We start from the raw sequence: 20350 nt of genomic DNA, 5'->3' as shown, positions 1-20350 counted from the left end.
TGCGCAAGGTCTGTCGTTCAGAATTTCGCCATCCCCCTCATCATAACCACGGATGCCTCTTTGGAAGGCTGGGGAGCGGTGCTCCGCGAACTTCAAGTCAATTGGCACTGGAGCGTGGATCAGCGCCAGTGCCATATCAATCTTTTGGAGCTGAGGGCCATTCGGTTAGCTTTACTGGCTTTCCTTCCCAATGTTCGCAACCATTCAGTGCTGGTCCGGACAGACAATATGACGGCCATGCACTATGTAAACAAGCAGGGGGGAACGAGATCACAGACTCTGTCCACAGATGCTCAAACTCTGGGATTATGCCATCCTTCACAACATCAGTCTGAGCCGAATACCTGGCAGGTTCTCTCAATGTCAAGGCGGACGCCTTGAGTCGACAAACAGAGGTGACACACGAATGGGAATTTAATCAGTCCATTCTGGAGAGAGTATTCTCAGTTTAGGGAACACCTACCATCGACCTGTTTGCCTCCCCAGTGAACGCCAAATGCCGGTTTTACGCAAGCAAGGTTCACCATCAGGGGTCCCTGGGGAATGCCCTTTCGATGGCCTGGTACAGCGCATTCTTTTACGCTTTTTTTCCAATTCCCCTCATTCCTAGAGTACTCAAGAAGATGAAGGCGGAACCGTGCAAAATGATTCTCAATGCACAAGCGTGGCCCAGGCAATTTTCGTGCACGGAGCTCCTGCGACTCTCCCAAGCTCCTCCGATCCACTTACAGTTCATTCCATCCCTGTTGTCCAAGAATCAGGGGCTGGTTTACCATCCGGATCCGAAATCGCTCCACTTGACAGCGTGGCTCCTGAACACAGTTCCGTCATTTAAATCTTTCCCAAGAATATCGATGTTTTGGCACAGGCTCGAGCACCGAGCACAAATAAGACTTACAAGGCAAAATGGAGAAGGTTCTGCCTATGGTGTCAAAGACAAGGTCTCCATCCTTATAAATCTCAGCCTCACCAACTCCTACCATACATTCTATCATTGGCTAAATCTGGGTTGGCTCATTCGTCTGTGAAAGTCCATCTTGCTGCCATTTCAAGGTTTCGGCGTACTTCTTCAGGCCCTTCCTTATGGTCCTCTCGGATTGTTAAGCAGTTCTTGAAGGTTCTGTTCCGGATGTTCCCTCCAGTTCTACCTCTTCCTCCAGTTTGGCAGCTCAATCTTGTCCTGGCACAACTCATGAAACCTCCATTTGAGCCGGTGCACAAGGCGGATTTGAAGTTCCTCTCTTGGAAACTTGCTCTCCTTCTAACTCTTACTTCAGCGAGAAGTTAGTGAACTTCAAGCCCGCTCCATAGTCCATCCATTCCTTCAATTCAAAAAGGATGTTCTTATTCTTTGCACCAATCCAAAGTTCATTCCGAAAGTACCATCCGAGTTTCACTTGAATGAGCCCTTGATTTTAAAGTCTTTCTTTCCGTGTCCTTCTACACCTGCGGAACGCACTCTACATTCTTTGGACCTTCAGAGATGCTTAAAGTTCTACCTGGAACGTGCAAGGCCCTTTCGCAAATCATCCCAGTTGTTTGTCTCCTACAGCGCACCACGGAAGGTATTTCCTTTAGCAAAGAGTGACATTTCCCCCTGGATCTCCAGTGCCATTCAATTTTGCCATCAGGAGGCTGATAAGCCTCTGAACAATAAAGTTTGTGCCCATTCTACAAGGTCTGTGGCATCATCTGTGGCTCTTTTCTCTGGAGTCGCCATTAAGGATATTTTCAGGGCAGCAACGTGGAGCAGTACTCATACCTTCACGAAACATTACTGCCTAGAATCTGCAGGACGAGATGACGCGGCTGTTGGTCAAGCAGTTCTGCAGAATCTTTTCCATTGAGAGGTGAGCTTTCCCTACGAACCCTCCATCCTGGTGAGCACATTGTTTCTTGTTTACTATGCTATAAGTGTATATACTTTATGGTTATGTGAGGCCATGTATCGACAAAATGTGTCTTGGTTATTACTGCTAGCTACTCTGATGCAAAGCATGGGAATCTATGAAAGTTCCAATACTGGGGCAAGAAAACAAGTTACTTACCTGTAACTTTGGTTCCCCAGTATTGGTAACTTTCATAGATTCATATAGATGCAGCGCAGGGGCTACCCCTGGGCTTGGGCTCGTTGTGTCACCGGAAAGGCTGACGTTAGGTGAGCACATGTGGAAAGGGGAATAAAGCTATCACAGGAAGGGGGTTGGTCCATACACCCCTCCTGGTTCAAACATCAACGCCCCCATATTTACCAGAATTAACTTTCTGGCTTTTTAATTTAATGAAGAGTAATACCAGTCAATCCGGGCATCAAACCCGTGACCTTGCCGCTATTAACAGGACGCTCTAACCAACTGGGCTAACCGGCCAGCACACGGCTTGCAATAAAATAGTTGCTAATAGCGCTGGAGTCCAGCGCATTGAGCCCAATTGTGAAAAGGAAATAAAATACAGAAAGGAAACACAGAAAAAGGTGTTCTCAGAAACGTGCCAATGTGAAGTGGGTACCAGTCGATACTGCTAAGTCAGAACAGGGAACTGAGATGATGAGTGTGCAACGAACATTCGGGATGGTGAAGCGACACGCATGTGGGCTGAATAATGGTTTCAGATTATCGAATTTCTAGATACAATTTTCAGTCCATGCAGGATGGAACTAAGGGGTGTGTACAAAATATTTGTATACACTTTAAACAGCAAGGCAACAGACCTAAGAGAAAGTAGCGCCATAAGGAGTAATATTGTGATAATAATAACTAAATACTTTGCCATTCTTATGATTACCATGACAGAAGACACAATACTGGCGCCGACAGGAGAGAAGATGAGCGAAACCTCTTAGAAATTCTCCTTGAACTTGTATCCTATTCCAACCTCACTTTATGGATTGGAGCTCACCAATTTAATCATGGCTCTGGCGGGAACGCTCAGGGCCAGGAGGCCTCCCGGGACACCGAGCCTTGAGCGCACCTGTCCTCAAGACCTATCTGAGCGGGCCAGCGTGGGCTCACTATCTCTCACCAGAGAGACCACATGACCACCAGCTGCATTAGACAAGAGAATACTCAGTTAGCCTGACCGACCTCCCACCAGATTCGAACCTGGATCCCCAGCCTTAAAGTCGGCCTCCCTAGCGGTTAAGCCCCATCTTACAGGGGTACCCGTGCTCTTATTGGAGCAGCGCAGCCGGCCGCTTGTTTGCTCTGGTCCCGCCCTGCCAACACGCCGCGCCCCGCCTGACAACCCAGCCATCGGATGGGGCACTCGTTACAATGAGACGCCTCACCCACAAGGCCGGGGAGCAGACCCTTTGCCAACAGCGCAGGGCAGGCTGTAGATGGGGCCCTAAGCAAGCCGCATGACGCTGGTCTCTACCAGCTTCCCTCCGGAATGCTCACGAGGTGCGAGGCAGTTCCATGAGCGGCATCACCCGAACGAGCAACCCAAGGGACTGCGCGTCCCGAGACCGCCCCCAGCACCCACCAGTGGACCCCCCCGCCCACACACACACACGGGTTCGTTGAACCAGACTCCTGGTGCTACCCCAGCCTCCACAGCGGCCCGCAGCTATGCAGGCCGCCCAGCCCCGCTCGACCTCCCGAGAAGGAGGGAGTAGGTGGAGGGGGAAGGGGAAGGGAAGGGCCCAAGGCCCACCTTTCCACAATTCATAAAAAGTGTCCCAAGACCCGCCGCGCGACGTCCGGAGCGGCAAAGAGGCTAGTAAAATGGCGAGGGGAGGTTATATACCCTTCGCCTTACCTGCCGACCCGGACGCGCGTCACTAGCCTGCCCACCCTCCAGCCGGGCGCCTCCTGCCTAGGGAGGAGTGGAACCAGAGTGTGGGGGGGGGGCCCTCAGGGACTAAGGGCCCGCCCTCCTGATGGCCACAGGGTGGCCTCGGGCAGCCGCATTCCCACAAGTTCTCTGCCATTATCGGCTCTTCGCCAACACTCACGCGGGCCTTAAGGAAGAAGGGGATTAGCTAAAGGAGGTATAATAACCCGGCTACTCTCCCACGCTGCGCCATCTAACAGTACTATGCGCTGCTTTTTAAAAAGGGCAGCAGGGTGCTTGAAAAAGAAATTAAACCTGTGTACCGTAGACTCTCCCGGTCCCTGGTATATAATCTCCCATTAAGCACTTCTATCAGCGGGTATCAGGATGTTGAGGATGGAACAGAGCTGACTGCCACTTCTCCACATTACACCACTCCCGAGTTGCAGCCTGATCGCAATGAGACATCCGCAGGGCTTATATTAGGTAGTAGGCTACCAGTCCAAACCAAAGCCCGACGTGTTGTTGAGCAGGGGGCTCAGCCATGTGATGGGGTGGAATCCGGGGCCAACCGTAAATATACCACCACTGGGACTAAATCGAAATGTTCGAAGGTGGACTTTGCATCTATAAACAACCACAACCAGAGTGCAGTACCCGTGGTCATGATAGAGGTTGGTTTAAGTTCCCTTTTTGATCGCTTGGATATTAAGTTGGATCCAAGCAAGCAAAGATGGTCTGTTATAGAGCGAGTCCTCTCTAACCTGTCCCAATCACTTTTAACACCCAACCCTAATCTACGCTCTGTTAACATAGTGGTGGCACCTGCCGACACAGCACCCGTTATTTCCACCTCAAATACATTGTATATAGCGTACATTGACCAATTCGCCCATCTTGTGAGTACCATCCCTCTTCCTGGCCCGTCCACAAGCATCGGACAATCTCTACTTTCTACATGTGGTTTGCAGGCGAGGCCACCCAAGCAGTTGTCACCTAGTCTAGAGCCCAATTCTTGCCGTGTTAGCTCCTCATGTAAGGGCTGAGGAAGGGGTCGCCCCAATTTTTCCCGCTGTTGACCAGGATAGTATGCCCCAAGGCTCAATCTCCTTCCATCTACCCCCGGATGTAACAACGTACCTAGTGGTTTTAGGGAATGTGCCTGTTTTAAAGCTTGACATGTCCGAGGATTTCCATCAATTAAAGAATACGGTCCTTTATTGGCTTAGTTCCAATACACCTCGGGCTTTAGAGTGGAGAGGGACATAGGATGGCCTGGATAGTAGGTTCGAAAAAGTTTTGATGGTGACTTTATAATTATTAATTTTAATAGACCACATCTGGCAGAAAGGATTCTCCATGCTGCTAACCACAGTAAATGAACAGGCCCTCCTTCCTCCATAAGAGCACTGCCCCTGGGTTTTTACCCACCTACATCTATGGTACTGCACAGGGCCGGACTGAGACCAGCAACCAGCCCTGGCAGGTTGCTTCTCCACCGGCCCTGGTAACAGGAGGGGAGGGGGTTGTTACCCGCAAAGCACAGCTACAGCTTTTCTTGCAGAGGGCCGATTTTGCAACGCTGCTACAAAATCGGCACTCTGTAAGAAAAGCGCCCCCTGCTGCCACAAAACCGGCCCCCACCCCTCCAGCCCACCGGGGAAATGCCCGGTGCCCGCAAATGCCAGTCCGGCCCTGGTACTGCAGACAAGGAAACTAGTGACCCAGTCGGAATGGTCTCAACCACCCCCTCCTGTCCCTAAATTCAACTCATTTGAGCCGCTGGGTCAACTTGATTACTGCGATTGACTTGGTTGACAGGGTCCAAAGAAATCCACTGTGCTCTTACAAATGGACATAAAGGATCAACTAACCCAGGAGAATCACTGCAGCCACCCGAGGGGTAACAGCTCTTTTAACATCATAACCGGTTTGGCAACTAAGTTTGGATATCCGGTGGGTGCTGGCCTTCATCAAAAAAATACGACCTCTGTCTCCAAGAGACATGGACTATTGACAATACTTACTTTTTGGAGGCCTTTAAGCTTTTTAACATCCCTGCAACTCCCTCGAGGGCGGGTTGTTCAAAAGGGGGGCTTGCAGTCTGTGTCTTAGTTTACGAGTTGATTTTGTGTTATTTAACACAGATAATCCCTCTCTCCAGGCGTTATCCTTTTCCTCAGGACCCCACAGTCTCATGCCTCTGAATTTTTATATTGCCACTTCTATCCCCCCCGACCCCCCTGCCCCCCCGAGTCGTGTAATGTCACTCGCTTCTGCTCATTTGTAACGAATGTTATGACCTTGCCTCTTATAGCCTGGTAACATACAGCCCGATTCATGAAACAAAATTGCGCTCGCAAAGGGCCAAATTCTGAGAATCTGGCCCTTTGCGAGTGCGATTTTTGCATTTGGGATTAATCATCCCAAATGCAAAAATCGCTTTTTGCGAAATCGCATATTTGCGAGAAATTGGATTTAAGGAATCTCTAATAGAGATTCCTTAAATGCAATTCACCAACCAATTTGAAATTGCGAATTCGCAATATTTGGTTGCTATTTACCACGAAGTCTGACTTCGTGTTAAATTGCGAAAAAATTGAAAAACGCACTTTAGTGCATTTTTCTCTTTTGCATGTTACACACACACATGTCCTTTGGACATGTGTGTGCGCAACACCTGTGTAAATTTGCATTTCAGGGGTGCTACAGGGTGTCCTTTGGACACCCCTGGCACCCATGAAATCGCCATCTTATTTGCGATTAGCTAATTGTTAATCGCAATTAAGGAATACTCCCCATTCATTCCAATGGGCCTTTAGGCCCGTAGGAATGAATGGGGAGTTATTCCTTATTTGCGATTAGCAATTTGCTAATCGCAAATAAGGACTGAGTAGGAATCGCAGTTTATTTTGCGATTCCTACATGAATCCCCGTTTTGCGAGTCTGTAATAGCGATTCCTTATGAATCGCTATTAAAGACTCGCAAAACGGGTCTTTGATGAATCTGGCTGATAGTTCTGATAGGGGACTTCAACACACATATATGTGCAGCTTTAATGCAGGAGGGCATAGGGGCTAGCGATGAGTCCTCTTGTAGATGGTGTGCATTTTACCCATGGCAGACGGGGGGGTTAAATGCTTTGGTTTGTGAGTAGGACTTGCAATTAACAATAGGGAAATTGATCCTGTCTACGCGTTAGCTTATTCCAACTTTTAAGGGGATGCTAATCCTCTAATATTGATTTTACTTTAATCTCTACCCCTGTATTACCTGCTCTCAGATTTTTCAATAATAGCCAGGAGTTATAGCAATCATAGTCCCCCTGTGTATTAAAGTCATTTGACCCTCTTTTGATTTAAAGACAGATCACAGGAGGAGGGTTTCTACAGGCTATAGACGGAGGGAGACTTCTTAGATGGGGGCATATCTCTCCAGACTTTCTGTGCAAGTCCCTATTGGAGATGTGCCAGAAGGAATTTCAGATCTGTCAGAATACGAAGGTAGAGACAGATGAGTTCATCTGTGCTTTCGAACTAATTACTGGCTCGGTCATCAAATTATTGACAGCTCCATCTCTGGGTGTTCCAAGGGAGAGGGAATCCAGATGGTTTAACTCAGACTGCTCCCTCACTGCCAGGAGGCTGAAATTTGCTCTCCATGCCTCCCCGAGGAACGCCGCGTTAGTTAAAATCTGTAGAAAGCAGTACAAACTAGCGTTTAGTAATCTCAGGGTGGCCCTGAAGGAAGAATCTTGGGGAAACCTCATGTAAGCAACAACCTATAAGTGAAACGCCAAGTTCTGGAGTATCATAAACAGCCCCATCTTGGGAGAAGAAGCTGTTAATGTCTTAGAAGCACATATCACTGAAAACGAATGGGTTAATCATTTTGAGGACCTGTTTAAGGGAGACTCTGCCCCGTTGCTCTTACTTAATCTTGTTGGTAATAAAAAAAAAACTAGTAGTACTGGAAGACGTAAGGCGTGGTATGCCTGGTCTGACACGCAATAATCCCACCTGATCTTTGTTTGTCGGAGGTGTCACTTTGGGCACCAGTACTTACTTCTGTAATTAATGCAGCTGCTAGACTCTGCACCCAGTCATCATGGGCAACTTCCATTATTGTCCCAGCTTTCAGAAAGGGGGATAGGGATAGTTCTGCGTGTTATAGACCCGTCTCCCTGTTAGATTCTGTGGTAAAAGTGGTTGGTAGGATATTACTGAACAGGTTATTGACCTGGGCTACTTACAACAATATCCGGTCTGACATTCATATGGGTTTCCCCCTGGCCGTTCTACGATTGAAAAATCTTTGAACCTATTTCTTATAACCAGTCAATATACTGTTACTCGTAGGGGTACAATTTTCCAGGCTTTTATGTATCTGTCATCCTCATTCGATTGCGTAAACATGATCTCCACCGGGACACCAAGGCAGTAGTGCGATACTCATCGAGCTTGAGCGTATCTTGTCCTTTCCCCGTCAGGGGTGGTGTCCGTCAAGGCTGTATATTGGCAGAGTTTCTCTTTGGCCTCTACATCAATAATCTGGAGAAAATCCTCTTGAAGACTGAGACTGATTATTCCCGGTTCAGTCGGCGAGGTCTCCCGGTTCTGCTATACGCAGACTACGCCGTCCTGATGTCTAGGACAGGGAGGGGTCTACAAAAAATCTTATCCCCGTTCGCCCAGTTTATGGGAGACTTGGACTTACAAGTCAACAAATACTAGATCATGCAACTGGAGACGCGGCCTAGTAGACTTTACACCTTCAAGGTAGGGCCTACCCCAATCCCTAAAACATCTGCTTTTTCCTATCTGGGGGTACTCCTGGATGAGAAATTAAACTGGGGTCCACAACTTACCCGTAAGAGAAACAACCTTAACAGGTAATCTGCTGCAATTCTTAACTTTGCTGTGAGACTGAGTAAAAGACCCGTGGGGGCTCTCCTTGTGCTCGAAAGGGCAAAGTGTTTGTCAAAAGTACTCTATTGAAGCAAACTCTGGGGATATGCTTAAGTAAAGGACATCCAAATATCGGAAAACAAATTCATGAAACAACTGCTGTCAGTTCCCCTGGGGTATCCCCTCTTTTATTGCCCATGAAGAGCTAGGAATACCCTACATTACAGACCAGATAGACTTTCGCCCGCTGTCACTTTGGTTAAAAACATGGGTCCGGGTGGGGAACTTGTTAAATAAGGAAATCCTTAAAGATTGCCTAGCCTTGCTAGCCTTGGATCAAGTACTAAGGACACCGTGGCTGAATTGCATCAAAAGAAGCTTCACGAATCTGGGCAGAGGAGACCTCTTTTGTAACCCTGAGGGAATTTGAAAAATTGACATACCCCTCCTGAAGACTGCATTTAGAATGCACCAGACTATATTAAGGGAGGAGAGGGAGCCCATGAAGCCAAGCATACAGCACTTTGTTATATCAAAGTCCACAGAGATGGCTGAAACATATTTACTTGTGTTGGTGAATTCCTATGATAGATTCCTGCTGACCAGGTTTCGGTTTGATCCATTTTATTTACTTCTTTCTTATCCAAAGGGCACAAAAGAGGGCAATCTTTCCCGCCCTGCGGCTGCACAGGAACATCTCCCCAGGAAATGCTACATATCTGATAGACATCTAGCCGCAGATTCCTTAACTTAGAATATCCGCAGGCGTCAGGCTGGATCCGAAGAATTTTTTCCCAGCAGTACCTCTGTGTGCTGGGTATAGCGCCGCATGGCTCTGCCCTGAAGTTGTCCTCTGACATGATGTCAGTGGAGCCATATAAGCCCCTCCCTGCATGCTGACTCAATTTTCCTACTTTTCCGTGTTCCAACGCATATCCAGGAGTAGCGGTTCCTCTGGCCTGTTTCAGGCCTGCTTGACTCCTTTGGCATCTGGGAACGCCTTTGGGTTTCAAGGCGTGTGAGACCTGTACGCTGCAGATGTCAGCGATGGATCTGCACTCGATCTGGATGTGGTGCTTGGGAGTGCACCATGACTCAGAGTGCAACGCCTGCCAGCAGCTGAAGCCAAAGTCCGTGAGGTAGTGACGGAAGAAGTTGCTGGCTGCCCAGATGTCCTGCTCTGAGTCGTTGATCTCCTTCTCAAGCTCGGGCATCTTTTCGGGTCCTTCACAGTTGTTCCCATGGATGTTGTTCTCCTGACGCAGGTAAGCACGAACACAAGTCACGGAGGTTGCCGACTTCGCGTGACGGTGGGGCCCGCGGCTCCCGGTCTTCGCCGTACATGGTGGCCAGTAGTCTTCCCCTCTCCCCACACCTGGCATTTACGAGTGTTGGCGCAACTCGTACCCAGTTGGAAGCCTATTCCCAGGTTCTTCAATCCATCTTTGGGTCACCCCCCTCTCCCTGGCGTGCCTTCAGGCCCCACAGAGGGGGTAGTGACTCTGGTCGGGTCATCGCCGGTGGGTTAGCCCTCTGTGCCGATCGAGTGCCTCGACTTCGGTCTCGGAGTCGCAGCGACATCGGGACATGGCCCGGAGGTGCATCCCATTCGGATGTCAAGCCCTCCTATACAGTCTATGCATAGCCCTACGGGGCTCCCTGCAACGACTGCGGCTGCTGCACAGTGCTAGACTCCTGCTAGACATTGTTCCTCTCCGCAGCTTCTTATCTCAATGGATGTCAAGTTGACGCTGGACCCATGTCTGGTGGACAAGTCAACCATGGTGACCCAGTCGTCGCCGGTCCCTGCTATTCCTCTGTTAGGAAAGGATGGAGACCCTGCGCACTCTGGGTTGTCTCCGTGCTGTCCGGAACAGGGGCCCATGGGACAATGGTCCTTTGTTTCACCTCCGGCTACAGCATCTCTCCTTACTTGGCGAGTTAGCCTTCAACTGTCCCTTACAGATAGGTAATTGCCCCTCCCCCCCCAATGGCTACGGAGGCTAGTGCAGCATTTGCGAGGGCTGTGTACAGGGCTCCAGATATTTTACACATGCAGCCTCCCTCAGTCACTTTGCCTTCTTATCCAATGTTGGATCTCCTCTGCCAGAATGCTGTGGTGGCGGAGCCCTTGCTGCCTTCTGGCGGGTCGTTATTTGACACCCTTCTTGAGACATGGGTGCAACCCACTTCTGGAGACCCTGTGGATCGGGCCATAGCACATAATCGTTGCCTCCCTCCAGGAGACCCTGTCTGTTTGTCCCGTCATCCTAGGACTCAGGGACTGGTAGTCCAGACGACTTTCGCCTTGCTACTTTCCTCTCCTCTTTTGCTGTTTCCTCCCACTAGGGAGTTTCCCTGTTTGGAGTCCTGTGGTTGCCATATTTTTGCGTCCACTAGTTCAGCCCTCCATGCTCTGAACACGTCTTGCATGTTTGCATTGGCTACTTTTGCCCTTTGGGACTCGGTCAAGTTCGATTACTTGTATAGCGCACTACTCACCCGGAGGGTCTCAAGGCGCTTGGGGGAGGGTACATTATTTGTCGAAAAGCCAGGTTTTAAGTTCTTTTCTGAAGGAGATGTGGTTTTGAGTAAGGCGGAGGTGAGTGGGGAGTGTGTTCCAGGTCTTGGCAGCAAGGAAGGAGAAGGATCTGCCACCCATGGTGGATTTTCGGATGCGCGGGACTGCGGCGAGGGCTTGATTGGACGATCTTAGTTGGCGGGTGGGTTTGTAGAAGGACAGTCGAGTGTTGAGGCATTCGGGTCCTAGCTTGTAGAGGGCCTTGTGTGCGTGGGTGAGAAGTCGGAATGTGATTCTTTTGTTGACGGGAAGCCAGTGGAGGTCTTTTAGGTGTCCGGTGATGTGGTCTTGGCGAGGGATGTCTAATATGAGTCTCGCTGATGCGTTTTGGATGCGTTGAAGTTTTTTCAGTAATTTTGCCTTGAATCCAGCGTATAGTGTATTACCATAATCCAGTCGACTTGTGACCAGTGCGTGGGTGACAGTCTTTCTTGTCTCAAGGGGGATCCATCGGAAGATCTTTTTGAGAATGCGAAGTATGTTGAAGCAGGAGGATGAGACTGCGTTGACTTGTCTGGACATCGAGAGGGAGGAGTCTAGGATGAAGCCAAGGTTGCGAGCATGGTCTGTGAGTGAGGGTGCGGTGCCCAGAGTGGGAGGCCACCAAGAGTCGTCCCAGGCAGAGAGGGAAGGTCCTAGGATGAGCACCTCCATTTTGTCTGAGTTGAGTTTTAGGCGGCTAAGTTTCATCCATTCGGCTACTTCTTTCATGCCTTCGTGAAGATTGGTTTTGGCGGTGTTAGGGTCTTTTTCATGAGGGAAAGGATTAACTGGGTGTCGTCGACGTAGGAGATGATGTTAAGGTTGTGTTGACGTGCGATGGAGACGAGTGGGCTCATGTAGACATTGAAGAGGGTGGGACTGAGTGAAGATCCTTGTGGTACGCCACAGATGACTTCAGTGGCCTCTGAGTTGAATGGGGGAAGTCGGACTCGTTGAGTTCTCCCAGTGAGGAATGAGATGATCCAGTCCAATGCTTTTCCTTGTATGCCGATATTGCTGAGGCGTTGTATAAGGGTGCTGTGGCATACTGTGTCGAAAGCTGCGGAGAGGTCGAGTAGAATGAGGGCCACTGTTTCTCCGTTGTCCAGTAGTGTTCGGATGTCGTCAGTCGCTGCAATGAGGGCGGTCTCGGTGCTGTGTTTGGCTCGAAACCCGGATTGAGATGGATTGAGGGAATTGTTCGATTCAAGGAAGGCGGCGAGCTGGCTGTTGACGGCTTTCTCAATGACTTTGGCCGGGAATGGGAGGAGGGATATGGGTCGGTAGTTTTTAAGTTCAGAGGGATCTGCTGTGTGTTTCTTCAAGAGGGCGCTTAGTTCGACGTGTTTCCAGCTTTCTGGGAAGGTGGCAGAGTTGAAGGAGCAGTTGATGACATCGCGGAGATGAGGTGCGATGATGGAGTCAGCTTTGTTGAAGATGTGGTGGGGGCAGGGGTCGGTTGGCGAACCAGAGTGGATTGAGTTCATAAGGTGGATGGTGTCTTCAGTGGTGATTGGGTTCCAGGCGCTAAGGTTGTTAGTAGGCGGTGTAGGATCTGAGAGGGGTGGGGAGGGTTGATCTCTGGAATTATTCTCGAAGCTGTTATGGATGTCGGCAATTTTGTTGAAGGAGGATAGCGCATCGCAGAGGTCTTGAGAGGGAGTGATGTCGTTGGATGCTGCGGTGGGGTTGGTGAATTCTTTGACGATGTTGAAAAGTTCCTTGCTGTTGTGAGTGTTGTTGTCGAGACGGTTATTGAGTGCTGATTTCTTGGCGGATCGAATCAGTTGGTGGTGTTTGCGGGTGGCTGCTTTGAGGGTGGTCATGTTGTCGGTGGTTGGGTGTTTTCTCCATGTTTTCTCCAGTGTGCGGCATAGCTTCTTGGATTTTTTAAGGTCATCATTGAACCAGGGAGCCTTTTTGCTGGTTGAATTGATCTGGTGCTTTTTCAGGGGTGCTAATTCGTCAGCGCTGTGGGTGATCCATTGCTTGAGATTGGTGGCCGCTTGGTTTGGGTCCAATGAGAGGGTGGGAGGGTTTTGGTTGAGTGATGTGAGGAGTTGGGCGGAGGTGATTTTGTTCCAGTTTCTCCGAGGAATAGGTTGTGGTCGGATGTGGGTCAAGGTGGTTGTGTAGCTGAAGTGGACACAGGTCAAGCACCTTCCGTCTCTTCCCGAGGGTCCCCCTACTGACCTGGATAGTCTGCTTCATGATGGCCGTGCAATGGCAGAGTTCTCCATCGTTTGACCATGGGCTTCACCAACTGCCTGTCGTGCGATGGCTAGGTCAGTTGCTCTACATCCCCATGCCTGGCTGCGTGATGGCAGTTTCCCTGAAAATGTTCAGGAGCGCCTTTAGGATCTACAATTTGATGGCGTGACCCTTTTTGACAGTCCTGCTGACTCAGCGGTCAGCCGTCTTATGTCTGGGTCTCCATATCTTTGTGTTTCTAGTCCTTCTGCTGATGTTTATTTTCATGTGCAGTGCTGTATCTGCTTGTTCTGGTATCCGTTGCTGGGTTCATGACGTTAATACACAGACTATCTGTACGCCATTTAGCTGTTTTTGCTCTATTTGGTGCAACTGGTTCTACTTTCCATTTTTTGTTTGACGTCCTCTGTCTGAGTCAGTCTCAATAGGTGCCCCTTGTTTTCAAAGGGGTTTGAGGCTTACCCTGTGTGGTGTACCCATTCGCTATTGTATAGTGCGCCTTCCTTGCAGGGAAGCCTTGTAGGCTCCTGCGGAGTCCTCTCTTGAGGGGTTGTCCTATGGCTGAGACGCTGGTCTCTTCCTGCTTTTATAGCCCCCCCTTCTATCGCTTGTAGTGACCCACAGGTTGGCGTTGCTCTCTTCTTGTACTTCTGCCTTATAGCTTGTGGTTCGTCCGTAGCACTCCCCTGCATCTGTGGCTGCTGCCTTCTAACAGGTGTTCTTGGGGATCTGCCATGCCTGCCTCACCCCGCCGTGTTCTTTCAGATTCGCTGTGCTCCTATTGTCTGTCCATGCTGTCAGCAAATGTTCCTTTGGGCCATCTTGTTCTGTTCCGGTTCAGTTCCTCCGTTACTGGCGTCATGCCCATGGTCGACTTCAGGGCGCAGGGCAGACGCAAAACACACTTCCATGTTCTATGCCCGTCATGAGTGCATCCTGGTATGTACACTGTCACAGGGTACTTGCGATATCCCTTGCGCTTCTCAGATAGCTGTTTCTATCTCCACTCTGAGGTGGGATGTAATTTCTCGTGGTTCAGACCCTGTAGGGCATTGGTCTATGGCTGGTGGCAACTCCGCCACACACGTTGTTGCTGTACGTGCCTTGTGGCCTACTTTCCTAGACACTTCCCCAATATAGTTTCCAGTTCCCCTGCTAATTGCCGCACAGGAGATCACACACTTCTTCTACCGGCTCCTGCTGTTGTTTTCGGTGGAAGTGTTCTCTTCAGAATACTCGCTGTTCTTGTGAAATCTGTATGTCTCTCTATCGACCCTCCTGTTACTCGATGTCAGCGTGTCTCCTCCAGGACGGGTGGCTGATGTCCCTTGCATGTCTGGACATTGTTCGTTCCTACTATGCTTTCACCGGTACTGTTCGTACCTATGGAATGGACATCTATTCTTTTACACACACAAAAATATGTATATATCTTTTTTCATGTTTGCCTACTGGTTGTGATGTATATTTCACGCTGACATGGCTTTTCCTTGCTGCGGTGTCGGGGGTCTCTTGTCCCAGCCCACCTGGTGATGCATCTTTCGCATCTGTGGGATTAACTCTGCATTCTTTGTGCACTCACATATGTGGTGTGGCTCTCGCAGTTCACACGGTCTGCTCATATGAACTTCTGTTTCCACCTTTTTTTTGTGTACAGTAGCGATTGCGCAATGGTGAGTCTTGTGTCTCTGGTACAAGCACTTCCCAGACATGGGTCAGTATCCTTGCCATGCTGTCACAAGTATTCTGAGTTGTTATGATCTCATCAGGGCTTCCTCCACTGTTGTGCTTGCTTGACCGGTGTGCTTGTCTGTCATACAGTCTTGTCCTGGTTCTGGGTCTTCTTTTATGGATTAATCGGATCCTCTGCTCCATTCATCTTCTGCTGAAGGTTCTGGGTTCTTCCATTCCGCACTACCATTCTGGTTCTGTGCTGCCTTTTATCCCGGTCTGCACAAGACCTTTTTTTTGCCGCCCTTGACGGAGTGTGGTGCCTTTGCCCCCCATTATTTTCCGTTTCTAACAGAGCTTGATGGTCTGGAGTCCGCCATGCTAGCATGGCTGCCCCCACTGTTTTAGTTGCTTGTTGACGCCAAAGTTCTCTTTGGAACTTGGTAGGTTTCATTCGCAGACCCTCCTCCTATGGGGTATGGCTTTGGTATCTATTCTAAGTTAAGGAATCTGCGCCTAGCTGTCTCTATCAGATGAACAAGTTACTTACCTTCAGTAACTATGTATCTGGCAGAGACACTGTCTAGCCGCAAATACCTTAACGCAATGAGAGCACATCTTCCCCCTCTTCAAAAACTTCCATGACCATTGTATTTTACTTAGTAGGAATTTTTGGATCATTTTATTGATAATCACCTTAGGGGATACAGCCTAGTTGAATGTGTACATTTTGTACATAATTAAGTGCCCTTTCCTCCCCCTTTTCCCCCCTCTTCCCCCTCTTCTCTCCATACCTGTTGTTGTGTGCTTTTTTCCTTTTACAGGTACATTACGACCTCTCACCACTTGAAGAATCAGGTTACAATTTTACCTATTCTCTCACTATTCACCATTTCACCGCCTGGTCCTGAAGAAAGCCGCCTGACTAATTCTCAACTGAGGCTGAAACATGTCGACCATTTTATCGGACCACTAAAGTGCGCCAGAATCCATAATCGATTCCACAGCAGCACGAATTACTATTTTTAGAATAGTCCGAATCCAGACTTAATAAATTTCGTTTACTGGCTGTCCAGACTATTTTTAAATAACTCACCACATCCCTTATCACTAGACCACCTTTCCATGATCACTACTGCCTTAACTAAAGGTAAAGCCTCCTGGTGGAGGGTGCACACAAAAGAATTGACCCAAGGATTACGCACGCACGTGTTAAAAGAAGCGGGGACACATCATATACCGCTACCAAAAGAAAGAGATAACCAAAAACACGTGTATGAGGGTCATTTTATTGGGAGACACCCAGTTACCAACCTGCAGACCTTGGTTTACGCAGGACAAGTGATCCTTTCCCCAAACTGATGAGAGATACAGCTTAGTTACCAGGAATGCTCAGAAGTAGAATACTTCATGATTATCCTTAGCTAGGAGAGATAGATGAGCGCTGCGTAAGTCCCCACAGAATAAGACCGTTTCCTCTCAATGTCTACCTAGGGCCCTTTATTATTATTATTTAAGAAGCTTGTAAAGAGTGCAGCTACCCCAGTCGGGGGTGTCCCGGCGATGAGAGAACGAGTAATCACCATAGAAGGCAGCCAGGGTCCTTCCATCCAACCTAGTGCTGCAGAGGCACACCTAATCAGAGTTGGGTGAACAGCCAGGTTTTTAATTTGCGTCGGAAGATCTGCTCTGACTCAGTAAACCTAAGGTCCAGAGGGAGGCCGTTCCAGTATTTAGCCGCCGTCACGCCGAACGTTCTGCCACCACTCCGGGAGAGCCTAAATCTGGGAACAATCAGCAGACGGAGGCTATTGGATCTTAGGTGTCTTTCTGACATAGAAAGTTTGAGTCTTTTGCTCAGGTAAGTTGGTCCGATTCCGTGTATGGCTCGAAAGGCAAGGGTCAGGATTTTAAACTGAACCCGACGGGCGATTGGGAGCCAGTGTAAATCATTCCGATATGCTTTAACCGAATTGCGGGTAGGGATGTTTCCAATAAGCCTAGCTGCTGCATTCTGAACGATTTGCAATCGGTCAATGAGATAGAGGGGGGCTCCAGCATATAGGCTGTTGGCGTAGTCCAGATGTGCCGTAATGAGAGCATGGACAATCGTTTTGCGGGACGTCTGAGGGAGGTAAGGAAAGATCTTCCTAATCCTGCGCAACTTGCCAAAGCAAGCCGCGGTGACTTTGTTAACCTGAGCTTTACAGGACATGGTGTTATCAAAGAGGAAGCCGAGATTACGGGCTGACTGTACTGGATTGGGAGGGGGGTTCAGCACGGTAGGCCACCACAAGTTGGCTGGGGGAGCTGATTTCTGACTAAAAAAGAGCACCTCAGTTTTGTCTGTATTTAGGGCCAGATGATTAGAAGCCATCCAGGTGCAGATGTTGCCAAGGCAGTTACGAAAGTTGGAAAAATGCGAGTCAGAATGGTCTCTAAAAGAAAAGACAAGCTGAGTATCATCAGCGTAAGAGACCACTCTGACTCCCCATGATTCGACTACCCTGGCAAGAGGGCCCAAATACACGTTAAACAAAAGAGGGCTTAAGGCGGAGCCCTGAGGCATACCGCAAACAAGGGGTTTGTCCTCTGATTCGAAGGGACGCAAAAGTACCCTTTGGGATCTCCCTGAGAGAAACGATTTGATCCATGCCAGGGCCGTGCCTCCAATCCCCAACTGCTGCAGCCTAGTCACCAGTATATCGTGCGACACAGTATCGAATGCAGCGGACAGGTCTAGGAGGGCCAACATGGCCTCCTCGCTCCTGTCCACTGATTCCCGAATTGTCTCCGATACCTCTAGTAAAGCAGTCTCAGTGCTGTATCCGGTTCTAAAACCGGACTGTAAATCGTGCAGCAGCTGGTTGGTTTCTAGATACAGGGCCAATTGTTCCTGGACCACTTTCTCTAGAATTTTGGCAGGTTTAGGCAGAGAGATGGGACGGTAATTGCTAAATTGGGATGGATCCGCATCTGGTTTCTTTAAAATAGGGAGCAACGTAGCTTGCTTCCAAACTGAAGGGAATTGGCCAAGAGTCAAAGAAGAGTTCCAAATAGAGAGGAGAGGATTAATTAAAACAGGGGCGAGATTAGCCATCACTTTAGCAGGAACTGGGTCCAGCGGAGATCCTGACTTAACCTGGTTTAAAAGTGACAGAGCTGAGTCTGAGGTCAGCTCGACAAAGGAATTAAATGAACAGAGCTGGGTGTCTGATACTCCTGGCTGGGGACTAGAAGATACGGGATCAAAGGAAGACGATAATTTGATGATTTTTTCCTGGAAAAAATCGGAGAGTCCGTTACAGAGACCTTGAGTGGGGGCACAATGGGCTTTCAATACAGGTGGATTCACGAAATCCTTCACAATTGTAAAGAGAGTTTTTGAGGAATTCTCGGCCCGTTGAATAAGTTTTGAGAAGTAAGCTCTCATCGTGGACCGCTTAAGTTTTTGAAATTTGTTTAAGGCCGTTTTATAAGGCCCTACCTTGATAATAGCCTGATAATGAAAACTCTTGGGAGAGTCATATACCATTATGTGATGGCCTATGGAATGACGGGTGGGGACAGCAGTTTGTAGGTGTCTTTGCAGTTCACCTGTGAATAGACACTTTGCTCCAATTATGACTCTCCCAGCACCTCTCCCTAAAATGAACTTTTGCTCACTAATTAAGTTGCTACCAATTTAGTCCTATCTCCAGAACACACCACAACGCAAATTAATTTAGCTAACTCTTCCTGTCCCATCAGGTAGAACCGTAAACCTTTCCTCTTTTAAACACTCCACACCTGCCAGTCATGTTAAATCACACCAGCCCTTCTCTAACCGGTCATGAAGATTTCTAGGAAGAACTGTTGACATTGCACATGCCATCGAGTATGGACAAGCACAGAAATCGTTCCTAATATGTAGCTACCTGAGAGCAAGGAGTATGCTGTTTATATAAAGCACTCCTCTACATCGTAAAACTCACTGACACTTTAGTTAATATACCTTACTACTGAATACAAGGAAATAATAAAACGAAAATATATGCTGCTTTGACTAAAATTGTTAGGAGTGGCGGAGTATTAGAACGATCCTGTAGATTTCTGAGGAAAATAGGTAGAACATGAAAGTATAGAAGTAATTCAGTCTCAAATATTACAAATCGGTAGCCTTGTTCAATCATTAGCTGTCGACCCTATTAGTAATGACTGCTAGAAAAAAAACTTAGTTTTCATGAAGGTTGTTGGCTAGCAAGATATTAAGGGCAATTTCCAACCGTTCCTTCTAATTTTAGACTATGCTTTTAGATTTTCATTCAAATTAAACGCACATACTCCTTCCATTTAGCAATTTGTACTCCCTCCCACCGCCTTTTATAAACCTTTTTAAATTAGTTTTACTTTTAAACGGGTGACCACCAATTAAAGTCACATTTCGATAGTTTCACATTTTTGGATTGCATAAAAACCCCCAAAGCATGCAGTTTTCAACGCATACTCCCTTACACCTACCATTGTGTTTTCTGCACAATGTTGACAATTTGCAAGAATAAATATGGTGGAAAGGTGGACTTGCACATTGAACGTTTCATTTATTCTGCATGTAAACATATGTTTAATCAGGGAAACGTCTTCCCCCATATACGATCCGAAATATTTTTGGGTTGTGGGCCTTTTCATACCAAATGCGCACACTGAACTATTGATTCTGTACGAAGGGAAATGCATACTTTGTGTGTGAGTAACCGCTAGGTTTTGGCTATGCAAGTCTAGCTTTATAGGTGTTTTCATTTGCCCATTTTCTAGCCTATCCTCCTCTGTGACCAGCCATGCTGCCATAAACCTAAACTAATTACTATTGAAAATCGGTAATACAGCATACTTTACGTAACTGGGTTTTAAGTTTGACAATTCCGCTTCTTCAGTCTGAGAATCACAAATTCTTAATTCCAAGCCTATATCTTTCCTTCAGTCTAAAGCTATGCTTAGGACTTCAAAAACGTTTGAGGATGACTTGGTATATCGCAAAGAAGCACAGTGTAGCCATATTTCTCCACAATGAACTTCCATTGTCCATTTGCTGGTGTAGTTGAAATAGAGCCCATCTGCCTAGCTGACTTCGGAACTGCAACTGTTCCCTAAAACACTGTGTAAGGCAGAATTTTGCTTTGCCAAACCCTATTGGTTGACATTCTAACCAATCATGTTGATCAAGTGATCTGCCACTGCCTGCAT

The 20350-nt window shown here is 48.1% G+C and overlaps 1 protein-coding gene across 1 annotated transcript in view; it reads left to right on the top strand.

Annotated features, from left to right (window-relative positions):
• The window catches only part of LOC147668896 (sodium- and chloride-dependent neutral and basic amino acid transporter B(0+)-like), a 222760-nt gene that overhangs the window by 179726 nt on the left and 22684 nt on the right, over positions 1 to 20350 (top strand). The gene's annotated exons all lie outside the window — the stretch shown is intronic.

This window comes from Lissotriton vulgaris, unplaced genomic scaffold (assembly GCF_964263255.1).
Source record: "Lissotriton vulgaris unplaced genomic scaffold, aLisVul1.2 SCAFFOLD_1195, whole genome shotgun sequence".
NCBI lineage: Eukaryota > Metazoa > Chordata > Amphibia > Caudata > Salamandridae > Lissotriton > Lissotriton vulgaris.
This window is presented reverse-complemented; position numbering and strand designations above follow the sequence as displayed.